Source organism: Aethalodelphis obliquidens, unplaced genomic scaffold (assembly GCF_003676395.1).
Source record: "Aethalodelphis obliquidens isolate GAN/ISIS:26980383/991018 unplaced genomic scaffold, ASM367639v1 scaffold40, whole genome shotgun sequence".
In the NCBI taxonomy this organism is placed as follows: domain Eukaryota; kingdom Metazoa; phylum Chordata; class Mammalia; order Artiodactyla; family Delphinidae; genus Aethalodelphis; species Aethalodelphis obliquidens.
Genome location: NW_020837984.1, coordinates 10167160 through 10178654, shown reverse-complemented (window position 1 = coordinate 10178654; position 11495 = coordinate 10167160).

Genomic DNA, 11495 nt, shown 5'->3' with positions numbered 1-11495 from the left:
AGATCACTCGAGAAAAAGGGGCACTAATTTGGAACTTGCTGCAATTGTCCAGGTGAAAGATGGCAGAGACCCAGACAGGTGCCAACCGTGGGATGGAGAAACCGAGCAAATCTGAGACCTATTTTAGAGGTAGAATCAGCAATGATCGATTTACCGATGGGTGGGAAGCGGGTGAGTAGGAGGTGAGAGAAGAAGAAAAGTAGAGGGACTCCTCAGTTGCTGGCCTGAATACTGAGTTGTGGTGATGGGGGTGAGAATCAGGAGTGTCCAGCAAAGGCCGCTCCACATCTCAGGTCCTAACCACAAAGTCTGGCAAGAGTCTGATTGGCTCCCTTTGGGTCAAGTGCCCCGCCCTGGTCCACTAGCTACGCTGAGATGGGGGAAGGTATACGGGAATGAGTGTATGAGGGACTGCTTAAATTTGCTAACAATTTTTCCAAAAGGTGAAAATAAGCATACAAATAACTAGGATACAAAGCATTGTAAGGCCTGAGACAGATACCATGTGGGGTATCTTTGCACCCCACCAGCCATTCATTCCCCTTTCTCTACAGTCTGGCCCACCTGCCCTTGGGTAGAGGCCAACTACAGCTGATGGCAGAAAGAGACTCTCCTATGAGAAAACAAAGAACAACAGTAAAATGAAGAACGACGTGCAGCATGTCTGTAGACACATCTCTGGTTTTGTGTCCAAAGAATTGACAGTTCCAAGATGACTTTTGTCTACTTTGATTTCTCGCTGATTCCAAGTTACCTCATTATTTATATATATATTAATCTACACAGTAGGCTGCTCTTTTTCACATGCCAGGGTAACTTTAAAAAATGATTTTCAAGTTATTTTATGGGTCTATTTAAATTTTCTGCCTGCTTTCTGCTCTGCATCCATGGAAACTTCTCCATGAATCCTTGTTTACAAACGATTCAGGACTCCTGAGTATTCTGGGGCACTGATGTCTACCAATTCACTGGTATAAATGGTTTCTCTAACTCTATGTTTTACTAGAGAGAAAGAAATACATGTATAATGTAGGCCTAAAATTTACCCATTTCCTGTTTCTATCTTAAAAGATTATTCACCGCTTTTCAGCTGGGTGACCTTGGACAAATCACTTAACCTTCAATTTTTTGTTTGTAAAATGGCAATAGTGCCAAACTCACTGGGCTGTTCTGAGGATTAAATGTAAGCCACTTAGCACAGTGCCTGGCACATGGTAAACTAAGCACTCAGTCACAGTTGACAGCTCTCCACATGAAAGGAATAAAGAATATCTCTAAATGCTACCATGGTGTGGTCTCCAGCATGTATTGTGAAGTGAGAAAAGCAAGGTAGAGAAAAGTGTACAACCGTATTAAATATATAAAATATTAAATATATATACCTATAATTATGCATATACTTATATTTAAAAACCAAATAATGGGAGAATAATCAATAAAATTAAAAAATGGTTACCTATGGGGACAGAGGGAACAGGGTCATGTGGGAGGAGAAAGACAGAGAAGCCAGGCTTCTCTGAACATAACTTCATTTGTAGATATGACTTTGGAGCCATGTAAATAACTTACATAAATATAAAATAACATTCTAGGGCTTCCCTGGTGGCGCAGTGGTTGAGAGTCCGCCTGCCGATGCAGGGGACATGGGTTCGTGCCCCGGTCCGGGAAGATCCCACACGCCGCGGAGCGGCTGGGCCCGTGAGCCATGGCCGATGAGCCTGTGCATCCGGAGCCTGTGCTCCACAACGGGAGAGGCCACAACAGTGAGAGGCCCGCGTACAGCAAAAAAAAAAACAAAAAAAAACAAAAAAAAAACAAAATAACATTCTAAAATTTTAAAGTCATCCCTAAAAGTAAAAACTAAATCAGTTTTGGGGATAACTACCCAGAGAAGGAACTCTACTAAGTGTAAAACACAGTAACCTTAAGTGTATATCCCCGGTCCAATATACCCTGAGGACAAAAAAGAACGGCCAAAATGAAAGTATTAAGATGTGTAAAGTAATCATGTTTTTGCTAGCAGAAGTATTATTCTCAGATTGTTGTGTTTGTTGCGGTATGATAAAGCAATACAATATGTGACATTGCAACTCTGTCACTCCCAGAGTAAATGAGAGCCAGAATTCTCCGTGTGGGAGAAAGGTGATATGGGTATAAGGCAGAAGAGGTCAAGTAAAATCCCTGTGGTCCTGAATTTGAATAGGAACTATTGGGATGAATTCAGAATGTATTTCTTAGCTCTGTCCATGGAAAAGACCTAGAAATAATGACCAACCCATACCAATAATGAGCACTCCTAGCCTCCAGATTGTGGCATCATGTGTTAAAAGGTACCCATTTTATATTAATATTATGATATTATATTAATATTAGGATATTAATTTATGGAGGTGACTGAGCGATGACACAGAGAGGTAATGCCATTAAAAGAATTTATTACTAACATTTTCCAAGAGCAGAGCATGCCACACCACACTGGGCCATATGGGGAAGCACCAGGTTTCGACAGAAGGCATAAGGAGTGAGGAGACAGCATGGTCCAGAGCCTTTACTGTGTTTTCTGTGTGAAAGGCAGGGCAGAGCAGGATAAACAGTTTAGGACTGAATAGTCTGCATAATGTTGGGCTCTGGGATGGTCTCTAGCTGTCCAGTACCTGGCCCTGGGTTGATTTGGGGCCAGGGAAATATTGGCTTGGTGTGTGAGAGTTAGATAAAGGCTGTGGTTGGGAGTATGGACTAAGGGTTTGTTGGTTTGTGTATGAAAGGTGCAGTGCAGGTGAGTTGTTTATTATTTTAGGAATTAGCTAGCTCTGCGAGAGGCAGTGTCCTTCCAGTCAGCAAGGCTCCCCAAGATGTCAAAACATCATAGGGGCTTCCCTGGTGGCACAGTGGTTGAGAATCTGCCTGCCTAATGCAGGGGACACGGGTTCGCGCCCTGGTCTGGGAGGATCCCACATGCCGCGGAGCAACTAGGCCCGTGAGCCACAACTACTGAGCCTGCACGTCTGGAGCCTGTGCTCCGCAACAAGAGAGGCCGCAATAGTGAGAGACTCACGCACCGCGATGAAGAGTAGCCCCCGCTTGCCACAACTAGAGAAAGCCCTCGCACAGAAACGAAGACCCAACACAGCAAAAAATAAGTAAATAAATAAATAAATAAGATTAAAAAAAAAACAAACATCATAAATTTAAAACATGATTAATACATCTCAAAATACCATTTCCCCCGAAAAGAACCAGTCGTCCTTGGAGAAATTGTTGGCTCCAGGAAATATATGAGATGAGCCTGGAAGGTCTTGTCATACCAGAAAGTAAGGAAGCTTTCAAAGATGACTTGAGTCATCCCAAAAGGACTCAATAGCCAACTTGAGATGCCTCCCACTGGCCAAAGATGGGATGATTTCAGCCTCAATAAAGGTAAAAACTGCAATGGATTAAAAAACGGCACATATATTTAAAGCTACAAGTTAACAATGCTACTAAAAAGAAGTGTATTGTTCCTGATTGGAGGATGCTAGGAAGTCAACTCAGTGTTTTGAAACCAGTAAATAAAGAAAAAGAATCAAGCATTTATCCTGTTTTTCTGAACTGTGCCACTGGGTAACCAAATAGTAAATGAAGGGTGTTTTCTTTGTTTCAGTGCTATATAAGGAATGGTGGAATTAGACTATCACCATTTGATAAGCCCTAATATATTAAAGGATCTAAGTATTGAGTGTCAACACCTCTTGTCAGAACAAAAAGAGACAGCCAGACAGCCTCCTGCTAGAATATACTACTACTTAGGAAGCCGTTTTACAAAAACATTGAACCTGAATCTGAACGAGCCTACAACCAATTTATAAGAAATTCAAAGGCGAGGTGAAACACAATATATGATGCCACCTCAGAGTTGTAATCAGCAAAATCCAGACTATGGGAAATTCTCCAGGCCAAAAGCCCTGTTGTATTCAACAAATTCATTTCAATGAAAAAGTATTAAATGGGGCAGAGGTGAGGGGGGTGAGGATACCTATCAATCGGTATCAGTGCAGACCTGATACAGATCCTAATTCAAATAAACCTTTTAAAAGTTATAATTTTATAAAGTGATTGGAAATTTGATCTCTGACTAGAAATTTGATTACATTAAAGAATTATTGTTAATTTTTTAGATACAGTAATAGAATTTGGGGGACTTTTTTCAGAGTCCTTACTTGCTAGAAATGTATACTGAAACATTTATGGCTAATTATATAATGTCTGGTATTTGCTTCAAAATAATGCAGGAGGGAGATGTGGATGGGTATAGATAAAATGGAATTGGTCAGTGGGTAATGAGCACATGAAGGTTCTTTATGCTATTCTGTTACTTTTGTGTGTATTTAAAATTTTCCGTAATAAAAAGGCTTTAAAGGAAAGAACACAAGGTGACAACAACAAGTTAGTGATTACCCTCTCTATTCCCAGACCTACACCTCTGGCTAGCCTGTAGCCCATTAATGTGAAAAGATCCAAAGACTAGACATCTATTGATATTTGGCCAGTCAAGATTTCAGTTTTCAAATTTTTCCTTAATAGAACTTTACAGGCACATTTGTAATAACATCTTATTAATTCTTTTTTTTTTTGTAATAAATAAATTTATTTATTTATTTATTTTTGGCTGCGTTGGGTCTTTGCTGCTGCGCTCGGGCTTTTCTCTAGTTGCGGTGAGGGGGGGTTACTCTTCGTTGTGCTGCACGGGCTTCTCATTGGGGTAGTTTCTCTCATTGCAGAGCACGGGCTCTAGGTGTGTGGGCTTCAGTAGTTGCAGCATGTGGGCTCAGCAGTTGCGGTGCACGGGCTTAGTTGCTCTGCGGCATGTGGGATCTTCCTGGACCAGGGCTCAAACCCTTGTCCCCTGCATTGGCAGGTGGATTCTTTTTTTTTTTTTTTTTGCAGTATGGGGGCCTCTCACTGTTGTGGCCTCTCCCGTTGCGGAGCACAGGCTCCGGACACTAAGGCTCAGCGGCCATGGCTCACAGGCCCAGCCGCTCCGCGGCATGTGGGATCTTCCTGGACCGGGGCACGAACCCGTGTCCTCTGCATCGGCAGGCGGACTCTCAACCACTGTACCACCAGGGAAGCCCCCCTATTGATTCTTATGAAAGCTAGATAGATTTAATTAATCATTCAGGCGACTAAAAAATAACTCCTTTATGTTAAATGCTAATTATTTTGATTATACTTTTTTAATGTCTTGTATCACTGCCTGTCATAGGAAATTGAGTCACTAACAACTTTTTAAAAAACATTTTATGACTCAGAATCATTGTTAGGAAACCTCAGGCACTGAGCTGGCTGTAATCTAGCCTAAGGGGCTATGTAATTACCTGCTGTTATTAGTGTTAATTCAAAAGCCCTGAGACTTTGCTTCTCTTCTAGATGGTGATCTTCCGTTTCCTCCTCCTTGCTGCAGTCAGCATATCTGCTCCCCACGTCCCCACCTTGTAACTGTAGTCTGTTCTCTGTCCCTCTTACACTCCTCATAGCAGCCTAATAGGGGCCCTGCTCACAGTAAGCACCCAATAACCATTTACTGAATTGGATTAAACCTGGGAAGAATGGAAGTCTGCCAAAGGAAATCAAATGATTAAGCTTACTAAATCATTAACTTTAATTTTAGACACATCCCTTAAGCCGCTGAGTGAGGTTTGGGAATTCATACCTGAGTTCCAAATGGCTGAGGTAGCCAGGAGTCTGGCTACGGAATTAAATGGGGGATGCGGCTCTAGTATACATCAAAATGTATGTTTGCGGGTACACGTAACTGCTGCTGATTTGTACCGCAGGAAGAACAACAGTAGCAAATTGATAAAGGAGTTCTAGTTCCACTTCTAATATGAAGAACAGCCCTTGATTACCTTAAGTACAGCCCCTACCTTCATTGTAGATACCAGTGTACGAAAGTGTTGTCTGAAATTCCAGGCTACTTGTTGAAATTAAAACACTTTTTTATAAAAGATGATGAAATATTTTGACTAAAACAAAGAATTAGGTAAATTGTGTGGAAGGAAAAACCATAATCTCCAGTTTGTCTTTCCTCCTAAAACGTTTGATCTTTAACTGTGAGATATATCTTAAGTGTACCTTTAGTAGGCACCTTATTTCTCACTAAACATAGTTTTGTTCAGGCACAAAACCTTAGAGTCATCCTAGATTTCCCTTGGTCTCATCTCACATCCAATCCATCTGTAAATCCTGCTGACCCTACCTTCAAAATCCATCCAGGATTGAGCTGACACCTCTGCCACTACACCCCAGTCCAGGTCACCTCCTCTCTCCCTCTCCTGAGTTTTGTTTTAGCTCCTTATCTGTCCCCTACTTCCACCACTGTCTGTTCTCTATCTATACCTGGAGTGATTGTTTATGAGAAGACAGTCTTATCCTGTCTCTTCCCGGCTCTGTACTCTCCAGTGGCTCCCATGACACACCACGTCTCATCATGGTCGACTGTCTACACAGCCAGCCCCTGCCTGCCTCTCCAAACTCATTTCTTCCACTCTCCCTGTTGGCGGCTCTGCTCCCATCACATGAGCTTTCTTGCTGCTCTTTAAACATGCAATAAATCTGTGTTGAATGAATGAAATCCAATAGTTGCTGAATGCATGAATTAGTGAATTAAATTCTATAATAATTGTAATCAATATAACAATTAGTACAAGCTGTTACGCTAGCCCGGCCCAGGGAGATGCTTTTTTTTTATCCAACTGGTCTAAACTGGTGGTTCTCAGACTTTACCTGGCATCAGAATCACCTGAAGGGCTTGTTAAAACTCAGGGGATTGGCTCCACCCCTAGAGGGGTTTCAGATTCAGTAGATCTGGGGTGGGTCTAAAAATCTGCATTTCTAATAACTTCCCAGGTGATGCTGATGATTCCGACCCAGGCACATACTTGGGCTTAAATATTCCAGCCTGGAAGGTCAATTGAACATTCTGAGCAGAATTTTGGCAAATTTTGTCCTGGTGTTTGGGCGTGGGGAAAAAAAAAACCCGGACCTCATTTTTTTTAATACTAAGCCACAAGGTGGCCCCCTAGCTCCGGTAATGACTCCACTGGCCCCCAATTAAACCAGCTTTTGTTATCTGGAGAAGTTGCCAACCATTTCTTTTGTTTCTTTTCCTTCCTTCCTTCCTCCCTCCCTCCCTCCCTTCCTTCCTCCCTTCCTTCCTTTTTTTTTTTGGTGAATTTAGCTGCAGGGCCAGTCGTCTGCTGTTCACAAAAGGCTGTCTCATGGGGGGCGTGCTGGTGGCCTCCTCAGCAATGTAAGCTTCTGTGCTCTGTTAGAAATCACCACTGTCCTTCACATGGAAATGACACAGGGGAAAACAGGTGTGTAAGTGTGAGAAGACACTGTATCAGAAAATGAAAGGAGATTTCACTGGAGCCTACAAGGAAGGAAACACACACAGGACAGACGTCCAGCTCTGTGTAGCCCAAGGCGCCCTGCACACAGTAGACGCCGCACAGGCTGATCAGCCTCTCAACCCCTCACACCCCTCCACCTACCTCCTTACTGTGGGTGAGGAGGGCGCCTTTCCTTCAGCGGCCACCTGCCCTTCCCCGGCGTCTTCACTTCACTCCCAGCCAGCCAAGGGGGCCCTGGACCAGCAGGAGTCGGAGAAAAGGACGGAGGATTGAGAACAGGGCTTATCGCTTTCCTGGGCGAGGTCTTGGTACCAGCGGAGGGGCTGGGCTGGCAGCTGATGGGCCAAAGTGGAGAGTGCTGGGCGGGGCAGCATGCAAGGACTCAGTGTACGGCTCTCCCTCTTCTCCCGTGCACACCTGTTCTCTTGCTTCTCTTTCTTTGTAGACTGAAACATACATACATTTCATACATTCATGGAGCCTGGAAAATGCAGCCAAGTGATAATGTGCAAAAGTTAAAAACAGCCTTCCTGACATATATACACTAATATGTATAAAATGGGTAACTAATAAGAATCTGCTGTATAAAAAAATAAAATTCAAAAAATTAAATGACAAAAACTTACAATTAAATAACTTATATTTTTATAAATTATTTTTTATGTATAATATCTAATTTAGAATTATACAGTATTATCTAAATAAATACTCAGAACTCCAAAAAAAACCCCGCAAAACCAAAAAACAGCCTTCCACATTACAAGGGGGTTTCCATTCCCAGAAAGGATGAGTTCTTTATATGTTGATCTTTTTGTCACATAAAAGGGTCTCACTGAGGCTATAGGTGGACCTCTTTGGGGACTCCTGGTAATCTTTAGTCTTTGTTTCAGTTTTATTAAATTTATGAGAACTTTGTTTCTTACCACAAATATCATTACTCTCATATCTCTGTTTTCTACTCATTTGAGAGAAAAAAGAACAAGGGGAAGTAAAGTTTCAAATAGCTGTAAAACAGATATTGCTGAACGAAGATGGTGACACCACAGAGACAGACCCACTGGCTAGTGGGCAGCAGCACCACGAGAGGGTTTGCGGTATTTGTTCACTTATGGAGATCTGCAGGTGTCATAATGCAGGCATTTAGGGGAATCCAGACCTTGTCTGGAGTAGCGAGATATATCCTTGTAAATGGGAGCTGTAGCAGACCCCGCCCACTGGCCCCTCAAGTCTCAATGTAACTCCCTCAGGAGTAAAGCCTGAAAACCTAGAAACCCCTTTCCCAGACTCCTTCGAAGCTCTGCCGAGCAGAGGCCCCTGTGTGAAACTTAAAAGGTGCACCTGGGAAGGTGCAAGTGAGGAATACAGGGTAGAGCTATACGGGGACGTCGAGATGCAGTAGCTGGGGATGGGGTTCTACTGCCTGGTTCCTTGTATCCAAGGTGTGGGGCAGTGGGCAGTGCCAGCAATGGAACTTCTGTTAGAACAGTTCTTCTAGAACTCAGAACTCTTAGCTGCATTGTTCCTGGCTACTGGCTATTAGTAACCTGTTTCCCTATTATTCTCAGAAATTCTGCTTCTTACTCATACCCGGTAATCGATGCTTCTCGTAACTAGAGTGGATTCTGTTGTCTGTAACTCGGAACTCTTACCAATAGGTTCCTCTGTCTAAATCAAAGCTATTCAGACTGGCTCAAGGAAATGTGACATCATTCTCTTTAAATCCCCTGAAGTTGTAACAAATCTCCTGTTACCCTTTCTTCTGGTTCCTGTTCACAGTTTGGATCTCTTCCTCCCATGTGCTCTGATGCGTATCAGTCAGGGAGGTTCTAGCACTCCCTACCTGACTGCAGATTCTGCTGTTTCCTCATCCAGTTCCCTGAAGGTGTTCATTTTGAAAACCAGCTGACACTCTTCCTTGGCACTTTCGTGGCACCTCCAGTACTGTCACTTGGATGTTTTTTGACAGCTGTTACCATGAGAACATAAACACCACGGAGAAGTGAACACATTGACTTTCATGACTCAAAATGAAGAAACACGGCAAAGTGCTCATTGATCAGGGCTTACAGTACAGGATGCCATGACAGCTCTCGGCCGAGGGCGTATAATACTCCATCTACTTGCTAATGGGTATTGTTAACAAATATATAGATGTTAACCCTAGTCTTCAAAACTGTAATTCCTCATGTGAATGGCACTATCAGCTTTGCATAGAACAATGCTAAACGTAGTATACTTTTATTGTACAAAGACACACGGCAGGAAAATCGAATATAGGGACTGAAGGCCGCCTAGAGATGTTTCATGTCAATAGCACTGACTAGACACTGAGAGAAGGCACCTGTGCTAAGAAAGGACTAAAGTGGCTAGCTCCAACTCTAACAACAAATCCCAGTGTGCAGGTGGGAGGGGGGCTGGGTTTCTCACACCACCAATCAATTCTCCAGCACCATCTGGGCGTCCTAAAGTTCAGCTCAATTCTGACACTAGCCACCAGGAGAGAACATCAGATTCCACAGGTTAAGGGCTCACTCCCACAAGACTGCCCCCACTTCAGATGCCAATCGCAAGTCAAGGTTGTTACCTGTGCTTCTGACTGATTGGTTATAAATCAGGGGTCCCCTTTGTCCCCTCCTTGGGTTTGATTAATTTGCTAGGGCTCACAGAAAGTACTTACCAGATTACAGGTTTATTATAAAAGGATATAATTCAGGAACAGCCAGATGAAAGATGCATAGAGCGAGATATGTGGGAAGGGGCGTGGAGCTTCTGTGCTCTCTGAACGTGCCATTCTCCCCCCAAATCTCCATGTGTTCACCAATCCGGAGGCTCTCCGAACCCTGTCCTTTTGGGTTTTCATAGAGGCTTCATCACAGACTACCTAGCCAGATATGATTTTTGTAGAGGAAGACGTTTAGATTTCATTAACACCTTTACTGTGATACTGACATACAACAAATGGCATTTATTTAAAGAAAAATGATTAAATCATTGGCCACTGGTGATCAATTCAACCTCCAGCCCGTCTCCCCTCCTTGAAGTTAGGGGGTGGGATTGAAATTTCCAACCTCTAATACCGGTTGATTCCCCTGGCAACCAGCTCCCATCCTTAGGTGCTTTCCAAAAGTCACCTCATTAACATAAACCAAGTTGTAGAAAGGGGCTGGTTATGAACAACAGGACGTTCATTTCACCCTTATGGCTCTGAAGCAACTTCAGGAACTGAGCACAAGAGATCAAATACTGTGACAAAAGATGCTGCCGTGCTCCTAGCACTCAGGGAATTCCAAGCATTTGGGGAGCTGTGAGCCAGGAACTGCGGATGAAGACCAACTCTATATGAGAAGTAGATTTTGGTCACCTGAATGACCAAATCTATATTTATTATAAATCACTAGCTCAGCAGTTCACAGCCTTGGCTGCACATTAGAATCACCTGGGACTTAAAAAATGAAAATTATTCAGGTCCAAACCTAGACCAATCGAATCAGACTCTTTGAGGGTGGGGCTTAAGCAGTTATTAAGCTCAGGTGATTCTAATGAGAACCCCTGGGTAGGACTTTCTACTTCGCCTCATTTATCCTCATGAATGTGGCTTTTTTCTCCTCTCACTATAGGCATCTGAGGATTTAAGTTTTTCTAGTAAGTAGCATTTGTGGCTGGAGGCCAACTTACGGTTAGAAGACTCGTTCGCAGATGAGGCCTACTTGGTGTGGATGGGAGCTCCACCAGGGCATGAATACTCGCAGACAGGGATTGCTGGGGGCCGTCTTGGAGTGTCCCAGAGATACGTGCCTTTGTTTGTCTTCCAGCTAGTAAAACCTGCAACCAGCCAACCAACAAGCCTCAGGCCATTGTCCTAGGGTTGGGGTGGCTGGGCCCTCTTTCCTGGGCTGAACACTACAGCACAGTTTACATGACTTTCCAATTTCCACCAAACCATACCAGTGGCAAATCGGTCAGGAGAGAGGGAACATATTTTCCTCAGAGCAGGGGTTGACAAACTTTTTCCATAAAGGACCAGATGGTAAGTTATTTAGGCTTTCTGGGAGAAAAGCCAAATAGAGGATATAGTGTAGGTTCTTATATAACAGAAGAGAAAAT